At 40.6% G+C, this 24530-nt stretch overlaps 1 pseudogene; it reads right to left on the bottom strand.

The window, feature by feature from the left end:
• Positions 1-1774: 1774 nt before the first annotated feature.
• On the bottom strand, positions 1775-15696 carry LOC132829504 (baculoviral IAP repeat-containing protein 5.1-like; annotated as a pseudogene).
• Positions 15697-24530: the final 8834 nt, after the last annotated feature.

Below are 24530 nucleotides of genomic sequence, written 5' to 3' on the forward strand. Positions count from 1 at the left end.
CTCTAATCGCCAGCTTTTGTAGTCCTCACTTTTGCCCCCATCTATTACTTTCCTGCCCACCCCACTAACTCCACGAATTTGAATGCAGATTACAGAGTTATGGGCAGAGTTCTTGGCAGTATGAAGAAACAGTATGAAGATCTTGGCATCCACATCCATAGATCCCTCAAAGTTGCCACCCTGGTTGATGGGGCTGTTAAGAAGGAATATGGTGTATTGGCTTTCATTAGTGGGGGGGATTGAGTTTAAGAGCCATGAGGTCATGCTGCAGCTCTATAAAGACCTGGTTAAACCACACTTGAATATTGTGTCCAGTTCTGGTTACCTCATTATAGGAAGGATATGGAAGCTTTAGAAAGTGTGTGGAGGAGATTTACCAGGGTGCTGCCTGGCCTGGAGAGCATGTCGTATGAAGAAAGATTGAGGGAGAAAGGGCTTTTCTCAATGGAGTAAAGAAGGATGAGCGGTAACTTGATAGGGGTGTATATGAGAGGCGTAGATAGAGTGGATAGCCAGAGACTTTTTCCCCAGGGCAGAAATGGCTGTCACAAGGTGGTATAATTTTAAGGTGAGTGGAGGAAGGTTTGGGGCGGCAGGTGGCACTGACCAGGGTTCGATTCCAGCCTCGGGCGACGGCTTATGTGGAGTTTGCATGCTCTCCCCGTGTCTGTGTGGGTTTCCTCCGGGTGCTCCGGTTTCCTCCCACAATCCAAAGATGTGCAGGTCAAGTGAATTTGCCCATAGTGTTCAGGCATGTGCAGGTTAGGTGCATTAGCTAAATATAGGATAATCGGGTGGGAGAATGGGTCTCTCTCTTCAGAGAATCAGTGTGGAATTGTTGGACGGATGGGCCTGTTTCCACAATGTAGGGATTCTATGATTCTATGTCAGAGGTAGGTGGGTGCATGAAGTCAGATACATTAGGGACATTTAAGTGACTTTGGGATAGGCACATGGATGATAATAAAATGAAGGGCATGTAGGTTAGTTTGATCTTGGAGTAGTATTACTGTAATATGCAACCCATCTGTATCATCTTGGAGTCACAGCTATTGTCTACACCATCCACCATTTGGCCAGTTTATGTGTCATGTGCAATTATGCTCCCCGCATTCAACTCCAAATTAGTAGCAGATAAAACAAATAGCAGGAAACAAAACTAAGCCTGCAGAATACCACTTGAAACAGCTTTTCATTGTTACTAAGCCAATTTTGGATCCAATTCGACAATGCCCTGTATTCCTCTGACTTTTTCTTTTTTGACCATTTGCCATGTGGGACTTTGTCAAATGCCTTACTAAAACCCATGTAGAGAATATTCATTGCACTAACCTCAATCCTCCTGGTCACTTCCTCAAAAGAATTCAATGAAATTTGTTAGGCATGACCTTCCCTTAAAGCCATACTGACCAGTGAAGCCCTTAAAGCCCTGACCAGTCCATGACTTTCTAAATGACAATTAATCTTATGTCTTAGGCTAAGAAAACTGTAGCAAATTTTTCCCAAAAACTCTTGACTCCCCAAAAGCATCTCCATCATCTACAAGGCACTAGTCAGGACTGTGATAGAATATTCCCTACTTGCCTGGATGAGTGCAGCTTTAACATCACTCAAGAAGCTTGACGTCATCCAGAACAACTGACTTGATTGGCACCATATCAATAAACATCCACTCCCTCCACCACAAACACTGCAGCAGTATATATTTTCAAGATCAATTGCAGAAATCTTGAAAGGTCTTAACTTATTTTTTTCTGAATTATCCTTGGGCTCTTTATACCCTGCCAAAACATAACAACATAAAAACAAAGAGCAAGAGTTGGCCACCTGGCTCAAGCCTGCTCCACCATTTAAGGAGATCAGGGCTGATCGTTTCATGGATTTCCACTTACCCACCCACTCACCATAACATTTAATTCCTTTACTTCTCAAAAAGGAAACTACCTTTGCTTGAAAAACATTCAATGAGGTAGCCTCAACTATTTCACTGGGCCAGGAATTCCACAGATTTACAACCCTTTGGGTAAAGAAGTTCTTTCTCAACTCAATAGTTTTAACTGGAGTCCTTGTAAAACAAGCTGTTGAATTAATTTAAAATGGCAGTATTATACCATTTTGAGAAATTGCATGAGAAATACAATGAGTTCTATGCAATGATTTATAAATACTTAGGTTTCCACATTAAGAAATGAATTGATGATTTGACTGTCAAACATCTTGAAACCACTAGGTAATGAATGAGGCTGCGACATGGTTATAAATTCCCATTGCCATCTGCATGATACACTACAGAAATTCACTAATGCTCCTTAGGCAGCACCTTCCAAGCCCAAAACCAATTCCACCTCGAAGGACAAGGACAGGAGATATATGGGAAAACCTGCAAGTCCCTCTCCAGACCACTCACCATCCTGACCTGGAAATACACTGGCATTCTTTAATATTATCAAAATGGGGGTGCATCTTCATGTGTAAATCGCAGTTATGAATAATCAGGAAGGCCATTAGAATTTAGAATGGACATGTGTTGGGAACCAGCTCAGAGAATGTACACTAGGCAAATAGCTGCAATGAGTGATTGTCCTATGACTGAATGGCTGGATAAACTAGACTTGTAGCACTGGAATTCAGAATTGACTTGATTGAAACAAACAAGATGCTGATGAAGAGAAAATATTTTTTGTTAAGACATTAGATAAGAAAAATACAATGAAACTAGGCACCACAATAACTGAGAAAGCATGAGGCAGAGGTGTCTAAAATGTTCATATGGCAGTAGCCGGCATGACCTCAGGATGCAGCAAGAACAGCTATCCAAGGTGTGCTGTGTCACTAAGATATCTATAATCATGTCTGGATTAACAATACAGGACGTTCTGTTATAATGTATGTTTTGTCAATGCATATTCACTATAATGGGGATGCTATTTCTACAGTATGAATCTTTAAAGTGTGTGTTGTCTATAACACAATTAACAGCACCAACTCTTTAAGCATTGTTTCTAAAATAGAATTTTGCTGTAACAAGGAGCTGCACAAGAATGCAACCATCATGTCATAGAAGACTGTATGAAAATTCACAGAACATAGAACATAGAAAGGTACAGCACAGAACAGGCCCTTTGGCTCACGATGTTGTGCCAAGCTTTAATCCTAATGTAAAATATAGTAGCTTAACCTCCGCACCCCTCAACTCATTGCTATCCATGTGCATATCCAGCAGTGGCTTAAATGTCCCCAATGACTCTGCTAAAGTCAGTTGGAACTCTTTAGCTAAGTTAGTGCCAGTCATGATTGTGATTCTCCATTTCAAGACCGGAACTGAGTGGGAGCAAGCAGAGGTCAGTCTGATTTGATTCTGAGGGGTAAGAGTTTGATTCTGAGGGGAAAACTGACAAGTGACATCACAGCAGGTTTGTGATTTGATTGATAAATAGGAAATCTGGTAAATTTGAATCTGTGTTAAATTGAACCTTATTAAATTTCTGGTTACAGCTTGCATTCAGATTAGGAAAATGTGCAGAGATATAAAAAGCTTTTTTTAATTCAAAGCCAATTAAATAAAATAAAGATGGAGGGTCAGGCGATATATTCTTTCTGCATAATGTGAAAGCTGGTGAATCCCATTGTGGTTCCCAGTTTTCATGTCTATAGTAAATTTTGGTTGCTGGAAGAACTGAGGAGAATATGGTCTTCTATATGGTCTTCTATCACATGATGGTTGCGTTCTTGTGCAGCCCTCAGAGTTGATGAGCTGGAGTCTGAGCCTCAAACATGCCAACACATCAAACATTCCAACACATCAGGGAGGGGGAGAGTTACTTGGAAGCTGTGTTACAGGAAATAGTCACACCCCTGAGAGTAACTAACTCAAATTCGGCCATTGGTCAGGGACAGAAGGATGTGGCTGTGAGTGAGGCAGGTAGATGGACCCAGGAGATAGATTTGCAGGAGCTCTATCCTTGTCCAACAGGTTCGAGAGTTTTGCTTCCTGTGTGGACAGGAATGGGGACTGCAGGGAGAATGAACTGACTAACTGCAGCACCTTGGAGTAGGGAGCCATTCAAGTGGGAGGAGAAATTAGAAATGTTGTTATAATTTAGGATAGCATAGGTAGAGGCAAAGTCACTGTTCACTGTGACCAGGATCAAGAGTCCTGACGGTTGTGCGCCTGCCTGCTGCTTGGGTTTGGGATATCTAATCTGGGCTGCAAATGAACTTAGAGTGAGAGGGTAAAGGTGCAGTGCTCATGATCCATGTAGGTACCAACAACATCAATAAAACTAGGGCTGTGGTTCTACTAAGAGCTTATGAACAGCTAGAAGCCAAATTAACAAGCAGAACCAAAAAAAGTAATAATCTCTGAATTACTACCTGAGCCATGCGTTAATTGACACAGGATCAATAAGATTGAGAAAGTAAATGGATGGCTTAAAGATTGGTCTGGGAGAAATGGGTTTGAACTCTTGGGACATTGACACAAGTACTGGGGAAGAATGGACTTGTTCTGATGGGATGGTCTTCATCTGAACAGTGCTGGGACCAAAGCACATAACTGGGGCTGTAGACAGAGCTTTAAACTAAATTGGTTGGTGGGGGGGGGACAGGGGGTGTGATGGTGTGGGAGTGGGTGGGGGAGGTGTGGTGTAGTTATGTGGGAAATTTGAAATCCCGAATTCAAGGAGGTGGTAGGGTTGCAGAACACAGGAGAGGTTATGAAAATCTCCAGAACAGACACAAAAGAAAATGTTTGGCAAGGGTTAGCAATCAAACTTCAAGCACACTGGACAAATGAATGACAATGACAAGAGGGAGGGTTCATATAGGACTGAAGGTGTTAAATCTGAATGCACACAGTGAAACGAATGATGTAAATGAGCTTGTGGCACAGATCGAAATAGACAGGAATGGTGTGGTGAGCATTACAGAATCGTGTCTTCAAGGAGATCAGGAATGGGAGCTGAACGTCCTATCGAAAAGATAGGCAGGTGGGCTGATGGGGTAGGTGGGGTTACCTTATTAGTAAGAAATAACGTAGGGACAGATGATGTAGAATCTGTGTGGCTAAAGTTGAGGAACTGCAACTATAGTTGGAGTTATGTACAGGCTCCAAACAGTAGTCAAGAGCTAGGGTGCTAGATACACTAAAAGATAGAAAAAATGTGTCAGAAAGGCAAAGGCAATGGGTGATTTCAATATGCAGGTGTTCCTTGAAAATCAGGTTGGCAGTGGTTCAAAGGAAAGGAATTTGTGGAATGTTTATGAGAAAGGTTTTTGGAACAGCTTGTTCAGAAGCCCACTGGGGAACAGGCAATACTGGATTTAATGTTGTGCAATGAGACAGAATTGATAAGGGAGCTTAAGGTGAAGGAACCCTTAGGAGGTAATCATCATAATATGATTGAATTTACTTTGTAATTTGAGAGGGAGAAGATAGAATCAGAGTTGAATAAAGGCAACAACAGAAACATGACACGAAAGTCGGTGGAGTTGTGGACAGCGAAGAAGGATGTGGCAGGTTGCAGCGGGATATAGATAAGTTGCAGAGCTGGGCAGAAAGGTGGCAAATGGAGTTCAATGTAGCTAAATGTGAAGTCATTCACTTTGGTAGGAGTAACAATAAGATGGATTACTGGGCTAATGGTAGGCTACTTGGTAGTGTGGATGAGCAGAGGGATCTTGGTGTCCATGTACACAGATCTCTGAAAGTTGCCACCCAGATAAATAGTGCTGTGAAGAAGGCATATGGTGTACTGGGCTTTATTGGTAGAGGAATTGAGTTCCGGAGTCCTGAGGTCATGTTGCAGTTGTATAAGACTCTGGTGCGGCCTCACCTGGAGTATTATGTGCAGTTTTGGTCACCATACTATAGGAAGGACGTGGAGGCATTGGAACGAGTGCAGAGGAGGTTTACCAGGATGTTGCCTGGCAAAGTAGGAAGATCGTATGAGGAAAGGCTGAGGCACTTGGGGCTGTTCTCATTGGAGAAAAGAAGGTTTAGGGGAGATTTGATAGAGGTGTACAAGATGATTAGGGGTTTAGATAGGGTTGACAGTGAAAACCTTTTTCCGCTAATGGAGTCAGCTGTTACTAGGGGACACAGCTTTAAATTAAGGGGTGGTAGGTATAGGACAGATGTTAGGGGTAGATTCTTTACTCAGCGGGTTGTGAGTTCATGGAATGCCCTGCCAGTAGCAGTGGTGGACTCTCCTTCTTTATGGTCATTTAAGTGGGCATTGGATAAGCATATGGAGGTTATTGGGCTAGTGTAGGTTAGGTAGGCTTTGGTCGGCGCAACATCGAGGGCCGAAGGGCCTGTACTGCGCTGTATTTTCTATGTTCTATGTTCTATGAGGGAGGAGCTAGGTAGAATCGACTGGGAGAGCATTGCAGGAAAGACAGTAGAACAGCAATGGCAGGAATTTTTGGCAGTAATTCTCAAGACACAGCAGAGATTCATCCTGATGAAAATGAAGGATGGTACAGGGAGGATAAGGCAACCACAGCTGACTAGGGAAGTCAGGTTGCGCTTAAAAGCAAAAGAGAACGCATATAATGTGGCAAAGGGCAGTGGGAAACCAGAAGATTGGGAAGCTTACACAGACCAACGGAGGGCAACAAAAAAAAGGATTAAATAGGAAGGTAAGCTAGTCAGTAATATAAAGGAACATTGTAAGAATTTCTTTTGATATATAAGGGCAAAAGAGAGGCAAGAGCGGACATTGGGCTACTGGAAAATGACACTGGAGAGACAGTAGTGAGGAATAGGGAAATTTCTGAGGAACTGAATAATTATTTCATGGTAGAAGACACGAATAATATCCAAAAGTTTGAGAGTGAGGGGGTACAGTTGACTATGATGGTCATCACCAAGGAGAAAGTGCTAGAAAAACTGAATGGCCTGAAAGGTGGATAAATAACCTGGACCAGATGGACTACACCCCAGAGTTCTAAGGGAGATAGCTGAAGAGTTATTGGAGGCATTAGTGGTGAGCTTTCAGGAATTGCTAGAGTCAGGAAGGGTCCTACAGGACTAGAAAATCGCTAACGTGACACCCCTGTTTAAAAAGGAAGTTAGGCAAAAAATGGAAAATTACAGATTACAAATTAGCCTACCCTCGGTCGTGGATGAAATCCTGGAATCCATTGTGAAGGATGAGATTTCTGAAGACTTGGAAGTGTATGGTAAAATAGGGCAAAGTCAGCCTGGTTTTGAGGGGAGGTTATGCCTGATAAACTTGCTAGAATTCTTTGAAGTAGTAATAAGCAGATTAGACCAAGGAGACCAAATGGATATTATCTATTTGGACATCAAGAAAGCCTTTTACAAGGTGCTGAGTAAGATAAGGGCCCATGGTGTTGGAGGTAAGGTGCTTATATGGATATAAGCTTGGCTATGACAGAAAGCAGAGATTGAGGATAAAAGGTTCTTTCTCAGGATGACAGCCAGTGATAAGTGGTGCTCTGCAAGAGTCAGTGTTGGAACTCCAACTTTTCACTTGATACAATAACGACCTAGATGAAGGAATTTATGGCATTCCGTCTAACTTTGCAGACAATACAAAAATAGGTAGAGGGACACGTAATGTTGAGGCAGCAAGGAGCCCACATGAAGAATTTGGACAAGTAAGGAGAGTAAGCAAAGAAGTGGCAGATGGAGTACAACATGGAAAAGTGTTAGGTCATGCACTTTGGTAGGAAGAATAGAGGCATTGACTATTTTCTAAATGGGGAGAAAATTCATAAGTCTAAGTGCAAAGAGACTTGAGAGTTCTAGTTCAGGATTCTCTCAAGGTAAAGGTGTAGGTTGAGTCAGTAGTTAGGAAGGCAAATGCAATGAGGGTTTTTATTTTGAGAGGTCTAGAATATTCTCCCTGTGTCTGTGTGGGTTTCCTCCGGGTACTCCGGTTTCCTCCCACAGTCCAAAGATGTGCATGTCAGGTGAATTGGCCATGCTAAATTGCCTGTAGTGTTAGGTGCATTAGTCACGGGCAAATGTACGGGAATGGGTCTGGGCTGGGTTGCTCTTTGGAAGGTTTGTGTGTACTTGTTGGGCCGAAGAGTCTGTTTTCACACTGTAGGGAATCTAATCTAATCATAAAAGCAGGGATGCACTTCTGGTGCTCTAAAAGGTCCTTGTCAGAACATGTTTGGAGGAGTATGTGCAGTTTGGGCCCCATATCTCAGGAAGGATGTACTGGTCCTGGAGTGTGTTCACAGGAGCTTACAAGAATGGTTCCAGGAATGAAACGCCTCACGTGAAGAAAGTATAAGAAATCTAGGTCTATACTCAATGGAATTTAGAAGGGTGAGGGAGTTCTAATAGAAACTTATGGAATATTGAATGGCCTGGACAGTGTGGAAGACATTTCCATTGTTCGGGGAGAATAGAACCTGAGGGCACTTAGAGTAATGGGAAAACCTTTTAGAATGGAGATAAGGAGAACTTCTATGGAGTTCACTGCCACAGAAGGCTGTGGAGGCCAGGTCAATGAATAAGTTTAAGATGAAGATAGATAGGTTCTTGATTATCAAGGGGATCAAGGATTACGGGAAGGAAGTGGGAGATTGGGGTTGAGAAACTTATCAGCCATGATTGAATAGCAGAGCAGATTTGATAGGCTCAATGGCCTAATTACTGCTTCTACGTCTTATGGTTTTAAGATATGGTTGTAAAAATAAACACCAGGAGGAAATAGAAAGCAAATGAAGGCTAATAAACTAAAAGGTACAAATGGCAATCCCATAGAAAATAAAACAGAATTTCAAGATAGACATAGAAACCAAAAGAACTGTGGGTTGTCAACCAGAGACATTATCTCTGATTTGTCTCCACAGATGCTGCCAGGTCTGCTGAGCTAAATCCAGCCATTTCTGTTTTTGTTCAAAATGGACATGCGTGGAAACAGAAATGGTGGTGAATTAAACACCCAAATAAAAGCAAAGTCACGTGGATGCTGGAGAGATCTGAATTAAAAACAAAGTGGTACAGAAACTCAGGAGGTTTGGCAGCATCCATGGAAAGAGAAAAAGTTCATATTGTGTCCATGTGACTGTTCTTCAGAACTATAATCAGCCTCAAAACATTAACTGTGTTTCTCTCTTCACAGATCTGCCAGATTGGAATATCCATGGCATGTTCTGTTTTTATTTCTCCAGCATCAAAGTTCATTGTTTGTATTTCACCAGTTTGGAATGATTTGGAGATGCTGATGTTGGACTGGGGTGTACAAAGTTAAAAATCACACAACACCAGGTTATAGTCCAACAGGTTTAATTGGAAGCACACTAGCTTTCGGAGCGTCACTCCTTCATCAGGTGGTAGTCTTCCAATTAAATTTGTTGGACTATAACCTGGTGTTGTGTGATTTTTAACCAATTTGGAAGTAATCTAGTTTACCTCAAGTCCTTGAGCCTTCCCACCTAAGGGAGCAATGGACACTATGCTGTCTTGGCCCCCTCAATTTTGAATAACTCCATCAAATTTCATTTTAACCTTTTCTCTAAGAGAAAAGGTCCACCTTCTTCATTCTATTTGCGTAACTGTTTCACTGAGGTTTTTTTGTAATATCTAAACCCATCACATCCTTCCCAAGTATGGCATTCAGAACAAGATAATAGTCCCATTGATATCCACCACGATTTGGTACAAGTTTAGCAAAGATTTTCGAGTTTGCTGAATGTTCTCTCAATCTGTTCCATCATTTTCAATGGTTCATGAATGTAGAACGAAGTCTGTCTGATGCACATCTTTTCTTTTATATTGTCTTGCTTCATTCTTTCTGTCACTCAACTATTGTAAAATCAGTGTTACTACTGCCCCTTTATTCCATGACAGACCATGAGCAATGTTACAACTCATTTAGAACAATATCAAGTGTTTCCCTGACAGCCACATATCACAAGTATGATCCCTAATATGAGGGATTGATAGCAATGGTGAAACAGATTGGGCCCCTACTCGCTGAAGTTTAGAAGGCTGGCCTTCTCATGTTCCTATTTCTCATTGTCTTATTGTTGTCCTCATCATGTCATTCATATTGAGAAACAGCAGAGGTGTAGCACCAGAATAACATAACTGGCCAAATAGTTCCCTCATGCTACACAAATTCTATTACTTTTAACACTGCACACAAGTTTCCAAGTTAACCAGCATTATAAACAGCTCCACACAACTTCAAAATTCATTCCAATAGACTTAATATTTGAAACATCCCACCCTCCTCCTCCCATATACCAGGCTTCATCTTCAAGTTCCCAGCTTTCCAACTCCTTCAGACAGAAAAAGCAAGTGGTGACATCAGATTCATTCAGTTGGGCAGTGTAGGAATCAAGTCTTGGCCATCTGGACAGAAACAGTGAATCATCATCATCATCAATAACATGCTGCTGACCACAAAGTCTTGTGAACTTCATAGACTGGGCTTCCCTCCCTCTCCTCCCATCATTCATTTCATTCTCAAGCTAACTACAAGCAATCTCTTAATAAAGTCAAACAAATAGACTGACTCAGCAGATAATCATGTTGATTTCTCAAGACAGAAACAAGGACGTAACAAGCATCATTCATGGAAAGGTAAGTACTTACAGAAGTTTATGAAATAATGAGGGTATAGATAGAGTTAATGATAATTGTCTTTTCCCTAGAATGATGGATTTCATGACTAGAGAGCACATTTTTAAGGTGAGGTGAGAGATTTAAAAAAAGACATGAGACATTTCTTTTAAAAAACATAGTAGTTCAAATGTGAAATGTAGTTTCAATTATAATGTGGGTACAATTATAATATTTAAAAGATAATTGGATAAGCATATGATTAGGAAACGTTTCAAGGGATGAGCTAGGAGCAGGCAGGTGGGACTAGGTTAGTTTGAGATTATATGCATCATGGACAAAAGGGTCTGTTTCCATGCTGAATGACTGACTATTGATTGCCATCATAATAGGCATATCAGATGCTATTGGAAATTATTAGAACATTTCACTGAACAGTTGAGTGGTAATTATATTTCTGAGTCAGGAGTCACATGGATGTCACATCAGGTTTTGGGGCCAGATTTTTATTCACTTACCGTCCCCTCCCTGAACATTAATGAACCTGATGGCTTTTTAATAAACATTTTTCATGATCAGAGTAGTTTTTTTTTTTAAAAAACACAGTTTAATTGAATTGAAGTTTCTTAGCAGGATTGAGTTCTTGTCTGCAGATCATCAGTCTGGGTTCTGGAATGCTAGGACAATAACATTGTTGCAATTATTTCTTTTCTATAAGTTTAATTATAAACCAATTTTATTTTTGTAGAAAACAAAAGAAAGATTGTGACATGAAGAATTAAGGTAGCTTAAAAAAGAAGATTAAAAGTATATCGAAGATACAGAAAAAAGGAGAAAGTTAATATAATACTGTACAAAATACAGAATTAATTTCCTTGGGCCTGAGGAGTTTTTCATTGATAATTGATTTGGAAAATGAAGAAAAACACAAGGTGCATTTTTAAAAAAAACATTTACTTTTAAATTACAATCCCTGACTGTTCAGTTCTAGCTATGTTTGCAGATGTCAGAAGTAACAATTTTATTTAGTTTAATGGCAGCAAATACAATGTCCTTTACTGCATCAAGAGAATAGGAGAAAGCGAGGACCGCAGATGCTGGAGATCAGAGTCGAAAGGTGTGGTGCTGGAGAAGCAAGGCAGCAGCTGAGGAACAGGAGAGTTAACACTTCAGGCATTCCTGATGAAGGGCTTATGCCAGAAACATCGACTGTCCTGCTCCTTGGATGCTGCCTGACCAACTGTGCTTTCCCAGCACCACATTCTTTGACAATCTTTGACATCAAGACAATCTAGACCGTGGTAAATCCTCAATTTAAATAATCTGAATTTACTTTAGTCATCTCCCCTTTTCCTTAAAAATACTGAACTGTTTAAAAGTTGACTTACAGAATGGACTGTTCCAAATGACAATATTCAGCCCTACACACGCTGTTTGAGAGAAAATACTCAAAGTCAACTTAGTTCCTCTCTCCATTGCTAGAGAAAATAAATGTGGATTCATGTTTAATTACTTGAGAAAAATTACTATTGAATCTGTGTCCACAACCCTGGTGCAGTATTGATTTTAAAGTAAAACTGAATGGTAAGTTTTACCAAAAAAAAACTTGGTAAAATGATCAGAAAGAAATATAAAAGGTGGAGGAGGAGAGTAGGAATAGAGTAAACTTGATAACATTTAAAACACCAACAGCTACAATAGCCTGGGTCCCATGATTTTAAAAAATCTGACAAATTGCAATAAGTGCTTACATAGTTTAAATTGAGATTCCAATGCAACAGGTTCAATAACAATTATATATTTATATTTAAAAATGGAGACTAAAATGTTAAACGAAATGATCGTTTACAGCATCCTGTAAATCTTTTCTGAACCCTTTCAAGTTTCACAACACACTTCTTATAGCAGGGAGATCAGAATGATACAATAGCGGCCTAATCAATGTTCTGTACAGCCACAACATAACCTACCAACTCTTATACTCAATGCACAATAAAGGCAAGCATACCAAATGTCTTCTTCACTATCCTATCTACTTGCAACTCCACTTCCAAGGAACTATGAACTTGCACTCCAAGGTCTCTTTGTTCAACAACATTCCCCAGGACCTCATCATTAAGTGTACAAGTCCTGCCCTGCTTTACTTTTCCAAAATGCAGCACCTCACATATATCTAAATTAAACTCTATCTGCCATTCCTCAATCAACTGATCAAGATCCTGTTGTACTTGGAGGCAACTTTCTTCGCTGTCCATTACATCACCAATTTTGGTCTCATCTGCAAATTTGCTAACCATGCCTCTTATGTTCATATCCAAATCTTTTATGTCCAAAGATAGAAAGCAGTAGAATCAGCACCAATCCTTGTGGCACACCATTGGTCACAGGCCTCCGGTTTGAAAAGCAACCCTTCACCACCATCAAGCCAGTTCTGTACCCAAATAGCTAGTTCTCTCACTATTCCATGTGATCTAACCTTGCTAACCAGTCTACCGTGTTCAAATTCAGCACAATTCAAATTACTTTACTAGAGCAAGGTGACTGAATTGAAAATTTTGATATCACAAATGGCTCAGAAAGCAATACAGTTAAGTAAGCAAAGCAAACAATAGAAGGGGAGTAGCCAGTTCTCACAGTTCAGCTTTTTTCCCACTTTGGTTTAGCTGTGACAGTCCAGATGAGAGTGTCCAGGGAAGTTGTAAACTTCAGTAAAGAATACCTCTGACTTTCTCCTGAAATCTCCCAATAATTTGTCCCCTCCTGCCTGCAATAAACTGTATTTATATTTACCTTTTTGCCAAGGTGTGTGTTATGGGATGTTACTGTATTGGAACAATTAATTAGTAATCATTACTATATCAGGTCTGTTAAGTTTTCTAGCAGTTACATTAAGTTATGAGGGTGATTTACCGTTTGGATCAGAAGTTGGCTCGCTGAAAGAAGTCAGAGAGTGGTTGTTGGTGGGAAATGTTCATCCTGGAGTTCAGTTACTAGTAAGGTACTGAAAAGATCTGTTTTGAGGCCACTGCTGTTTCTCATTTTTATTAATGACCTGAATGAAGGTGTATAAGGATGGGTTAGTAAATTTATGGATGACACTAAATTGATGGAGTTGTGGACAGTGCAGAAGGATGTTGTCGGTTACAGAAGGACATGGATAAGAACTGGGCTGACAGGTGGCAAATGGAGTTTAATCTAGAAAAGTGTGAGGTGATTCACTTTGTAAGGAGCAACAGGAATACAGATTACTGGGCTAATGGTAAGATACTTGGTAGTGTAGATGAGCAAGGGATCTCGGTGTCCATCTCCAAGCATCCCTGAAAGTTGCCACCCAGGTTGATAGGGTTGGAAAGAAGTCATACAAGTGTGTTAGCTTTTATTAGTAGAGGGATTGAGTTTCAGAATCATGAGATCATGCTGCAGCTGTACAACACTCTGGTGCGGCCACACTTGGAGTATTGTTTACGGCTCTGGTCACCACATTATAGGAAGGATGTGGAAGCTTTGGAAAGGGTTCAGAGGAGATTTACTGAGATGTTGCCTGGTATGGAGGGAAGGTCTTACGAGGAAAGGCTGAGGGACTTGAGACTGTTTTTGTTGAAGAGGAGGAGATTGAGAGGTGACTTAATTGAGACATCTAAGATATCAGAGGGTTAGATCAAATGAACAGTGAGAACCTTTTTCCTCAGATGGTGATGGCTAGCACGAGGGGGCATAGCTTTAAATTGAGGGCTGATAGATATAGGACAGATATTAGAGATAATTTCTTTACTCAGAGTAGTAGGGACCTGCAATTGTAGTAGACTCACCAACTTTAAGGGCATTTAAATGGTCATTGGATAGACATATGACTGAAAATGGAATTGTGTAGGTTAGATGAGCTTCAGATTGGTTTCACAGGTCAGCACAACATCGATGGGTGAAGGGCCTATGCTGCGCTGTAACATTCTATGTTATTCTACACTGCATTTTCTTCTGTTGGTGTTTCAACTATTGTGTTTAAATAAATTCTGTTTGGTTTTAGGCCAAGTATCTTTCCCAGCTGCATCTTACTGGGAACACCCATTTCATATCAGCTTTTAAAATAAGAAAACATTAGGGTCTAGGCTAACTTAAAATATTTTGAGGGGGTCTGGCCTGGTCCATAACAATTGGTTCCACTTCTCAGAAAGAGAGAAGCACAGGGACCTAAAGACTTTTTTATGAAGATGGGTTGAATGTAACGTCTTCACTCAGAAATTGTTGTCTTGGATTTCAGACAATATTAGGAAATTGCAGACCTCGTTAGTCAAATATGAATTGCAGAAACTACAGAAGTCTCTCTTGAATAATGAACAAAAAGATATACCCACATGGGAGGTATTACAGTCCGGAATTATAAGGGGTAAAGCTAGGAGAGTCCTACTTTTTTCATTGGTGTTACTCCCCCTTTACCAAGTAGCAAGCAGATAAGATAGGGACTATGAAATGGTAACAGCAACGAAAAAGCAGAAACCGACAAAGATCAGAGCAGTCAAGGGGTAGAATCAATAAAATACAAACACTAAGCCAATGATATTCTTATTCCAATGAGTCCAGAAATTTCATCTCTTCATTTTGTAATTTATTCTCAGGTTGCTGAATTATCATTCCACTTAATAGTGAACTAGCCAAAGCTAACTGCATTCAGTAGCCAAATGTGTATTACGTGACTCATTATTACATAAAAGAACATCAACAGTGGTAACTCAGAGCTCCAACTCATTTTAAAACAAACAACAAACCCAGAAACATTTAATAGCAGTTATATACAAAATCATTAGCCTCCCATTATTTGGAGAACATGATGCTCAGCCAGCCAGCACTTATTCAGAGGAAGATTTAGCTGAGCTTCCAAAACCCCATTACTCCATAACAAACTTTTGCAACAGTCATCGTTTTGTGTTGAGAAGTAGGGTCCCTGAGTACAGGGTATTTTAAACTCTTCCTTCCACAGGAATACAAAGCAGTGTAATTAGTCTATCCATATACCCACACACAACCAGCTCTAACTCCCACAATGTACATTCAAACATTCCACTTACATTTTCAGGTGTACACCAACAGTTCTCAGTAAATGGCCAATTTCTGACAGTGGCCAGTCTATTTTCATAGGAATACATTAACTTGTACTCCAAATCTGAATACAATGGTCAACCAACGTGATAAAACAAATATCTCCCACCAATGAACTGTTTACTATTACTGAGAGGAGGGATAATCAACTACAGCTACTCAACCACCATCCAAGTCTCCTGAAGGAATGAACCAATAAAACAGGGCCCTTTATTAAATAACCTTGTGGTCGATGCATCAGTTTAATAAATTCCATTGAGGATTCTTCAAGCACCCAACTTTTAATAAAAAGAGAACACAATTGGACAGAAGTTCAGTGGAACAACTCTTGTTCAGTGATTAATAAGAATCATACTTGATGGTGAGAATTAGCAATGCTGTCTTCCCAAAATATACTATTCAACACAATTATGTGTATAGGTTAGCAAGAAGTGCATCAGATAGTACTGATCCCTTTCCATGCTCTAGATTTATGCACATGATGGATACTGTGTAAAGTTAATCTCTCTGCATGTTGTCCAGTTTTCTCTGCGCTTGAGTAATTTTGGATATGAAGCCCATAGTGGCATCACTGACATTTCAAGTGCTCTTTGACCAGAGACATACAGGAACTGGAGTTTATGGTGGAAATTGGTAAGAACAATTCTTTTTTAGTTTCTTTATTTTTACTCTAAGTTCTTTATTCATAGAAATAGGCCTTTTGGCCCAACAAGTCCACACTGACTATCTGAAGGCTTACCCACCCAGACCCGTTCCTCTACAATTATCCCTGACCAATGCAACTAACTTACACATCCCTGAACACTATGGGCAATTTAATGATGGCCAATTCACCTGACTGCATATCTTTAGAATGTGGGAGAAAACTGGAGCACCCGGAGGAAACACATGCAGACATGTGGAGAATGTGCAAACTCCACACAGAAAGTCACCCGAGGCTGGAATTGAACCTGGGACCCGGGTACTGTGAGGCAGCAGTGCTAGCCACTGAGCCACCCTAAAAGTTAAAAGTGACCTTTGGAATATGAGTATCGGCTTGCTTCAAAACGAAAGGGAACAAGCTTATGAGGCCAGGCATGAACGTTAATTGCAATATTAGTTCTGTTCAAGGTATACAGACACATCGACTCTAGAGAAACATTATGCTCAAAAGGATAGCAGTTGTTTGAATGGTAGCAGAGGCCTCGTAGGGAGATAGCCTGCCCTACAAGGAGAAACGAGAGTTTGAACTAGCTTTTGGACTGTGCTTGAATCAAAAGTATTGTGGCTATTCATAGTTACAGGGTGGAGTTTGATTGTCCTTGGTTGTCCTCTCATTATCAAACTTTTTGAAATAGTGGAGTATAGCATCTCAGTTATGATTGTTAAGTGAATATTCTTCAAAGCCTACTGAATCTAATTGCTTCAGTGTATCAGCTTCTTCAGAAACCAAGCAAGATACAATCCCGTATACCTGAAATTTTATGGAACATGATGTCTATTTGACTGAATTAGCCAGTTACATCTTATTTCTTTGTTTTAATTTATTCTATAGCTGTGTCTGTCTATCTGTCTTTGTATGAGTGGCTAGTTAGAATTAAGGTGATTGGGTTTACATCATAGATGTTAATTAGATGGCCATGTGATTTAACTTTGCCTTGATAAAGCTACTATATTATTAATAAATTGTCTAATCTTTTATTTGATTTAATTTGATTTATTGTAGTCACATGTGCTTAAGTACAGTGAAAAGCTTTATTTTGCAAGCAGTCCAGTAGCAAACAAGCACCACATACAGTGCTTAAACGGTGCAAAGATAAAAGATTACAACTGCACAGAAGATGCGCAAAGCAAGATCAACATTACTTGAAGTTAGAGAGGTCCATTCATCAGTCTAATAACAGCAGGGAAGAAGCTGTTCTTGACCTGTTGGTGTGTGCGTTCAAGCGTCTATACCTTGTGTCAAGTATCGGTTACTCAAACTCTGGTACTGGTTATACAAAAATCTGGTTAGGAACAGTTGGGGTAAGTTTTAAGGGTCATTGCATAATTTAATTTTACTGTGGTGTGAATACAGCGTTGGGAGGTCTGCCTATCAGTATGTCATAACATAACTGGGGGCTTGCCTGGGATTTTGGATTGCCGAAATATAGTTTAGTACTTCAAGTCGGCAATCAGACACCAAGTTTGGATACATATTTAAGATGGTACTGGAAATTGTTAAAAATTGTTTGAAAGTGTCAGAAGTTTCCCTGGTACTGTTATAGAGTACAATTAAAACTAAACTAGCAAAGTTAGCCAGTAGATTGAAAATAAAGTTATCAGAGCAATTTTAGAAGCCAGCCGTATAGATTTAATAAGGAAGTGATTCTGTGTAACGGAAGTAGAAGTTAGATGTGGTACAAAGAACATAGAACAGTAAAGCACAGGAATAAACCCTTCAGCTCACCATGTCTCCACCGACCATGATGCCATTCTAAACTAATCCCATCTGCCCACACTTGGTCCACATTTTTTAATTCCCTGAATGTTCATATGTCATCTAAATGTCTCTTAAACTAAGTTATTGTATATGCTTTCTGGGCACCTACAGCGCTCACTTTAAAAATCTTACCTCACGCATCTCCTTTAAACTTTCCCCCTCTCAGCTTAAACCTATGCCCTTGAATATTTGACTCTTGCATTCTGGACAAAAGACTACAATTATCCATCCTATCCATGCCTCTCACAATTTTATATACTTCAATCAGGTTGCCCCTCAATCTCTGATGCTCTAGCTAAAACAATCCAAGTTTTTTCACACTCTCCTTATAGCTAATACATTCCAATCCAGGCCACATCCTTACTAAATCTCTTTCTCACCCTCTCCAAAGTTTCCAAAACCTTTGTATAGTGTGAAACCAAAATTACAAGCAATACTCAAAATGAGGCCTAATTAAACTTATCAGTGAAACCTGAATTGCAGTTCTGGTAAATAGAGAAAATTAAAGACAGAACTCAAAAGAGATTTAGAACTTAAAATATTGGAATTACAACCGGCAGAGAAAGAGAAAGAAAGGGCAGAGAGAAGAGAAGAAAAAGAGAAAATGGGAATTCAAATTAAAAATAATGCAGCAGACACAATCATATCTTCTGATGAAGGGTTTTTACCTGAAACGTCGATTTTCCTGCTCCTCGGATGCTGCCTGACCTGTTGTGCTTTTCCAGCACCACTCTAATCTAGACTCTGGTTTCTGCAGTCCTTGTTTTTACGACAATTATATCTTGTCAACTTGATAGAATTATTTGAGGAAGTGACAAAGTTGATTGATGAGGGAAGGGCTGTAGAAGTCATATACATGGACTTTAAGAAGGTGTTTGATAAGGTTTCTCATGGTATTCTGATGGAGAAAGTGAAGTCGCATGGGGTTCAGGGTGTAGGAGCTAGACGGATAGAGAGGGAACTGGCTGTGCAGCAGGAGACAGAGAATAATAGTGGAAGGGTGTTTCTCAAAATGGAGAACTGTGACCAGTGTTCCACAGGGATCTGTATTGGGATCACTGTTGTTTGTGATATACATAAATGATCTGGAGGAAGGTAGAGATGGTCTGATTAGCAAATTTGCAGATGACACTAGGATTGGTGAAGTAGTAGATAGTGAAGGGGACAGTCAGAGAATGCAGCAGAATATAGATAGATTGGAGAGTTGGGTGGAGAAATGGCATATGGAGTTCAATCCAGGCAAATGAGAGGTGATGCATTTTGGAAGATCCAATTCAAGACCGAGTTATACATAAATAGAAAAGCCCTGGGGGAAATTGGTGTACAGAGAGATCTGGGTGTTCAGGTCTATTGTTCCCTGAAGGTGGCTGCACAGGTCGATAGAGTGGTCAAGAAGGCATATGGCATGCATTCCTTCATCAGACAGGGTCTGAGTACAAGAGTTGTTACAGTTGTATCGGACTTTGGTTTGGCCCTATTTGGAATACTGTGCACAGTTCTGGTCGCCACATTACCTAAAAGATATGGATGCTTTGGAGAGGATGCAGAGGAGTTTCACCAGGATGTTGTCTGGCATGGAGGATGCTAGCTGTGAAGAGAGGTTGAGTAGATTGGGATCATTTTCATTAGAAAGCCGAAGGCTGAAGAGGGTCCTGCTTGAAGTCTACAGAATCATGAGAGGTATAGAGAGGATGGATAACAAGAAGCATTTTCCCAGGGTGGGGTACTCATTTACTAGAGGGTCACAAGTTCACAGGTGAGAAGGGAAAAGTTTATGGAAGATATACTTGGAAAGTTCTTTACGCAGAGGGTAGTGGGTGCATAGAACGTGTTGCCAGTAGAGGCAGTAGAGGCTAGCACAATAACATCATTTAATGGATGGGCAGGGGGCAGAGGGATACAGATCTTTAAAAATAGGTAACAGGTTTAAATTGAAGACCCAGACTGGCACTGGCTTGAAGAGCCAAAGGACCAAATCCTGTGCTAAAATTTTTTTTGTTTTTGATCTTTTTACACCAGAGGTTTGGGATGACTTGGAAGAGTAAAGTTCTCGTCGTAATCCATTGTTCAGTCAGGAAATGTTTAAGATTGTTCAGACTTTGCTAAATTTGAACAGAAGGACATGGAACCATGTTTTATGTAATTTGAGAAGGTAGAAACCGAAATGAGGTGGCCAAAAACAGATTGACCTTATCTATGCAAAGTAAATTAACTGATAAAGCACAAGAGATTTATGCTCACCTGTCCAAAAAATATTCTAGGGATTGTGTTGTAGGGAAATGATTCCAGCCCGTTCTGTCCTGTAGTGTTGGGAAATGGGGACCCAGCCGATATCAGCATAGCAAACTAAATAGATGCGATAGTCAAAGTTGTTACTGGGCAAAAGACAGAGAGAAGTGATCTGGGCAGCTATGAGAAACAGAGTAAAGTTCAGTTTGGGGTGATAAGCAATTTTGAGGGTTAATGATAACCCTCATTACCAAGTCTTCTTTTCCTGCTGTTAATATAGGCAGGAGAAGTGAGGATAAGCAATTTCTTTTTATTATTCACTTGTGGGATGTGGGCATCTATTGATGGCCAACATTTATTGCTCATCCTCCAGAAGATGATGGTGAACTGCTTTCTTGAACCATTGCAGTCTACATTGTGTTATGACCCACAATGCCCTTAGGGAAGGAATTCCGGAATTTTGACTCAGCAGCAGTGAAGGAACGGTGAAAAGTTTCCAAAGTCAGAATGTTGAGTGGCTTAGAAGTGAACTTGAAGGAGGTGGAGCTCCCATATGCCTGATGCCCTTGTCCTTCTAGATGTAAGGGGTCACCTGATCCGACAGCCCTGGATGCACCTGTTCCTTCTGCAGATGTAATATCCATCTTCCTGAGTGTAAACTGAGGAAAATAACTGGCCCAGGTGGAATCCCTAGTCTTCACTTAGATCCTCTGCAGATCATCTGGCAGAGGTATTCACTGACATCTTCAACCTCTCCTGGCTACAATCTGAAGTCCCCATCTGCTTCAAGAAGACCACCATCATCACAGTGCAATGTGCCTCAATGACTACTGCCCAGTGGCTCTGATTCCAAAATCATGAAATGCTTCGAGAGGCTGGTCATGGCCCACATCAAAGTGAACCTTTCAGCTTGCCTTGATCCCCTGCAATTTGCCTACCAATGAAACAGGTCCACAGTGGATGCCATTTCCCTATGCCTCCACTCATCCCTGCAACATCTGGACAATAACGACACCCACATCAGACTCATTGACTGCAGCTCCACCTTCGACACCATAATCCATTCCAGACTAATCTCAAAACTGCAAGACCAAAGTATCAATTCTGCCCACCAGGACTCGATCTTCAGTTTCCTGACTCACAGACTGCAATAAGTGAAGATAGACAACAGCACCTCCTCTACGATAATCCTCAACACCAGTGCCATGCAATGATGCATTCTCAGGCCCCTACTTACTCCCTGTGACCACAGCTGTGCAGCCACATTCCAAATGAAAGCCATCTTTAAGTTTGCTGATAACTGGACATCAAACAAAAATGAGTTGGAACACAGGAAGGAGGTATAGCACTTGGTGACTTTGTGCAATAGTAACAAACTCTCTCTTTCAATGTCAACAAAACAAAAAAAAGGGATCATTGATTTCAGGAAAAGAGGAGAAGGACAAGTCACTAACTATGTCAATGCAGCTGAGGTAGAACTAGTCTGCAGCATGAAGTTCCTGGGAGTGACAATAACCAGCAATCTGTCCTGAACCTTCTACATAGATGTGACGGTCAAAAACACACAACACTGCCTCTTCTTCCTCAGGCAGCTTAGGAAATTAAGGATATCCATAAGGACTCAATCTCTCCAGATGCAATCTATTCAGGTGCATAACTACTTGGTATAGCAACTGCTCTGTTAAGGGCCATAAGATACCACAGAAAGTTGTGTAGCCCAGACAATCAAGAAAGCCAACCTCCCATCCATGGCATCCATTCACACTTCTCATTGCCACAGAAAGGCTGCCAACATCATCAAAGATCCTTCCCATCCTGGTAATGCTCTATTTCAATCTTCTCCATGAAGCAGAAGATACAGAACCTTAAACACATACGCCAACAAGTTCAAAAATAGCTTCGTACCTGCTGTTGTTAGACTGTTGAATGGACTGTCTAACTTCAAATAAGGTTGATTTTCTAACATTGATCTTGCTTTGTGCACCTTCTCTGCAGTCGTAACCTTGTATACCTCTCTCTATCTAAGCACCCCGTGATCTGTATGCCCTTGCTTGTTATGGTCTTCCTGTACTGCTCGCAAAACAGAACTTTTCACTGTACTTAGGTACATATGACAAAAATAAATCAAATCAAATAAATTTAATCAAAGGACAATAGGATCGAGAGACATAGATGCAGGCTGGCAAAAAGTAAATGACAGGAAGTTTTTCACATAAAAGCTGATCAATATCAAGAATGAACTACCCAGAGTTAATTTGAAGTGAGACTGTTTTACCTAGTTGATTTTAACCCTACTGCGAATCCTCTTGCAAGGATGTCTGCCTTGAAGAGGTTTTCCTCCCCTCTCTACAGGAATCTCAGGGAGTCCCTCTCCCACTGCAACTCCCAGGTCACTTCCTCTGCTCTGAAGCTCTTCAACCATATCCTGAAACAAACTCGCATCCACAGCCACATTTGTCCCTTCCCCCACCTCACCCCAGTTTCAAACTTCCAGCTCAGCACTGTCCCCATGACTTGTCCTACCTGCCTATCTTCTTTCCTTCCTATCCACTCCCCCCTCCCCCCAATCTATCACCTTCATCCCCTCCCCCACTCACCTATTGTATGCTATGCTACTTTCTCCCCACCCCACTCTCCTTTCACTTATCTCTCCACCCTTCAGGCTCTTTGCCTGTATTCCTGATGAAGGGCTTTTGCCTGAAACGTCGATTTTACTGCTCCTCGGATGCTGCCTTAACTGCTGTGCTTTTCCAGCACCACTCTAATCGAGACTCTGGTTTCCAGCATCTGCAGTCATTGTTTTTACCCAGTATTCTGTTGTTTTCCTAAGCTCAGAATCAGTCTCACATTGGATCGGAATCAACTTAGTTAAAAAATCTCAAACCGTTTACTTAACAAACAATGTGATAGGTTACCGTTATAAAGCAACTTACATACAAATGTTTCATCAAGCTGTTGCTTTAGAGTCCTCAGTGTGGTGTCATCCTGGTCTTCAGCTTATTGGTGTACCTACTCTTAAAAGAATAACACAACATTCCTCTTTTCACCAAGAGTGAAAATATGGATACATAGTTGCAAAACTGTTTACACAGAAACAACAATTGTAAAATTTACAAGTTTAAGAATCTAAAAGACTGTGTTACAATCCTTCCAGATCTCATTATGGTCTAACTTTTCGGACATCTGGACTTCATACATGGTAGTTTTTGACATGTATGTGAGTAGGAGTCATGCATTCAAAGAGACGGTTGTCGTCCTAATTGTTTTCTACACCTTCCTCAAACAAACTTTGTGTGAGTTCTATGCTCAGTTGGAATGTTGCATAGTTCCCTTCTACAATTGGCTTCTCTTTCTTCACAATGTGTTGTGTTGTGACTTTGTAGAACTTGGGGCAGACAGGATGGGATGAACATTACTGCAAGAAACATTTAAAAGGCATTTGGACAGCTACGCGAATAGGAGTGGTATAGAGGGATTTGGGCCAAATGCAGGCAAGGGGCACAAATATAGTCTGGGACATTTTGTTAGTATGGATGAGTTGGATAAAATTATCTGTTTCCATGCTGTACAATTCTATGACTCTAGTTAATGGAATTACATGCTCAGTAGGCTTTAAAACAGCAATATAACAGTCAAAATATATCCCGCCTCCCAGCCTTTTCCCTCATAACCCTCTATTCATTTACTGAATGAAAATCTCAGCCTTGAATATACTCAATGACACAGCCTCAACTGCCCTCTGTGGTAAAGAATTCTGCAGATTCACTACCTCTGAGAGAAAAATGGTCAACCCTTTACTCAGAGATTATGCCCTTTGGTTGTAAACTTTCCCACAGTGCTAAACAACAACTCAGAATTTACTCTGTGAAGCTCCAAAGAATCTTATCTATGTCGATGAAGTCATCTCTCATTCTTCTAAGCTGCAATGAACATAGGCCTGACTCAACTGCTACTCATAAGAATATCCCTCCATGCCCAGGATCAACCAGGAACAAACTTCTCTGGACTTTACTCCAAGCCATTTGGGTAAGGAGACTAAAACTGCTCAGTGTTTTAGGTGTGGTTCATTTAGTATTTGCATACTTTTAACAAGACTTCCCTCTTTTTATATTCCATACCCTTTGAAGTAAAGACTAACATTCCATTTACCTACTCAGACCTGCAGAATGTTTAATGATTTATGCAAGGGCA

This window comes from Hemiscyllium ocellatum, chromosome 29, assembly GCF_020745735.1.
Source record: "Hemiscyllium ocellatum isolate sHemOce1 chromosome 29, sHemOce1.pat.X.cur, whole genome shotgun sequence".
NCBI lineage: Eukaryota > Metazoa > Chordata > Chondrichthyes > Orectolobiformes > Hemiscylliidae > Hemiscyllium > Hemiscyllium ocellatum.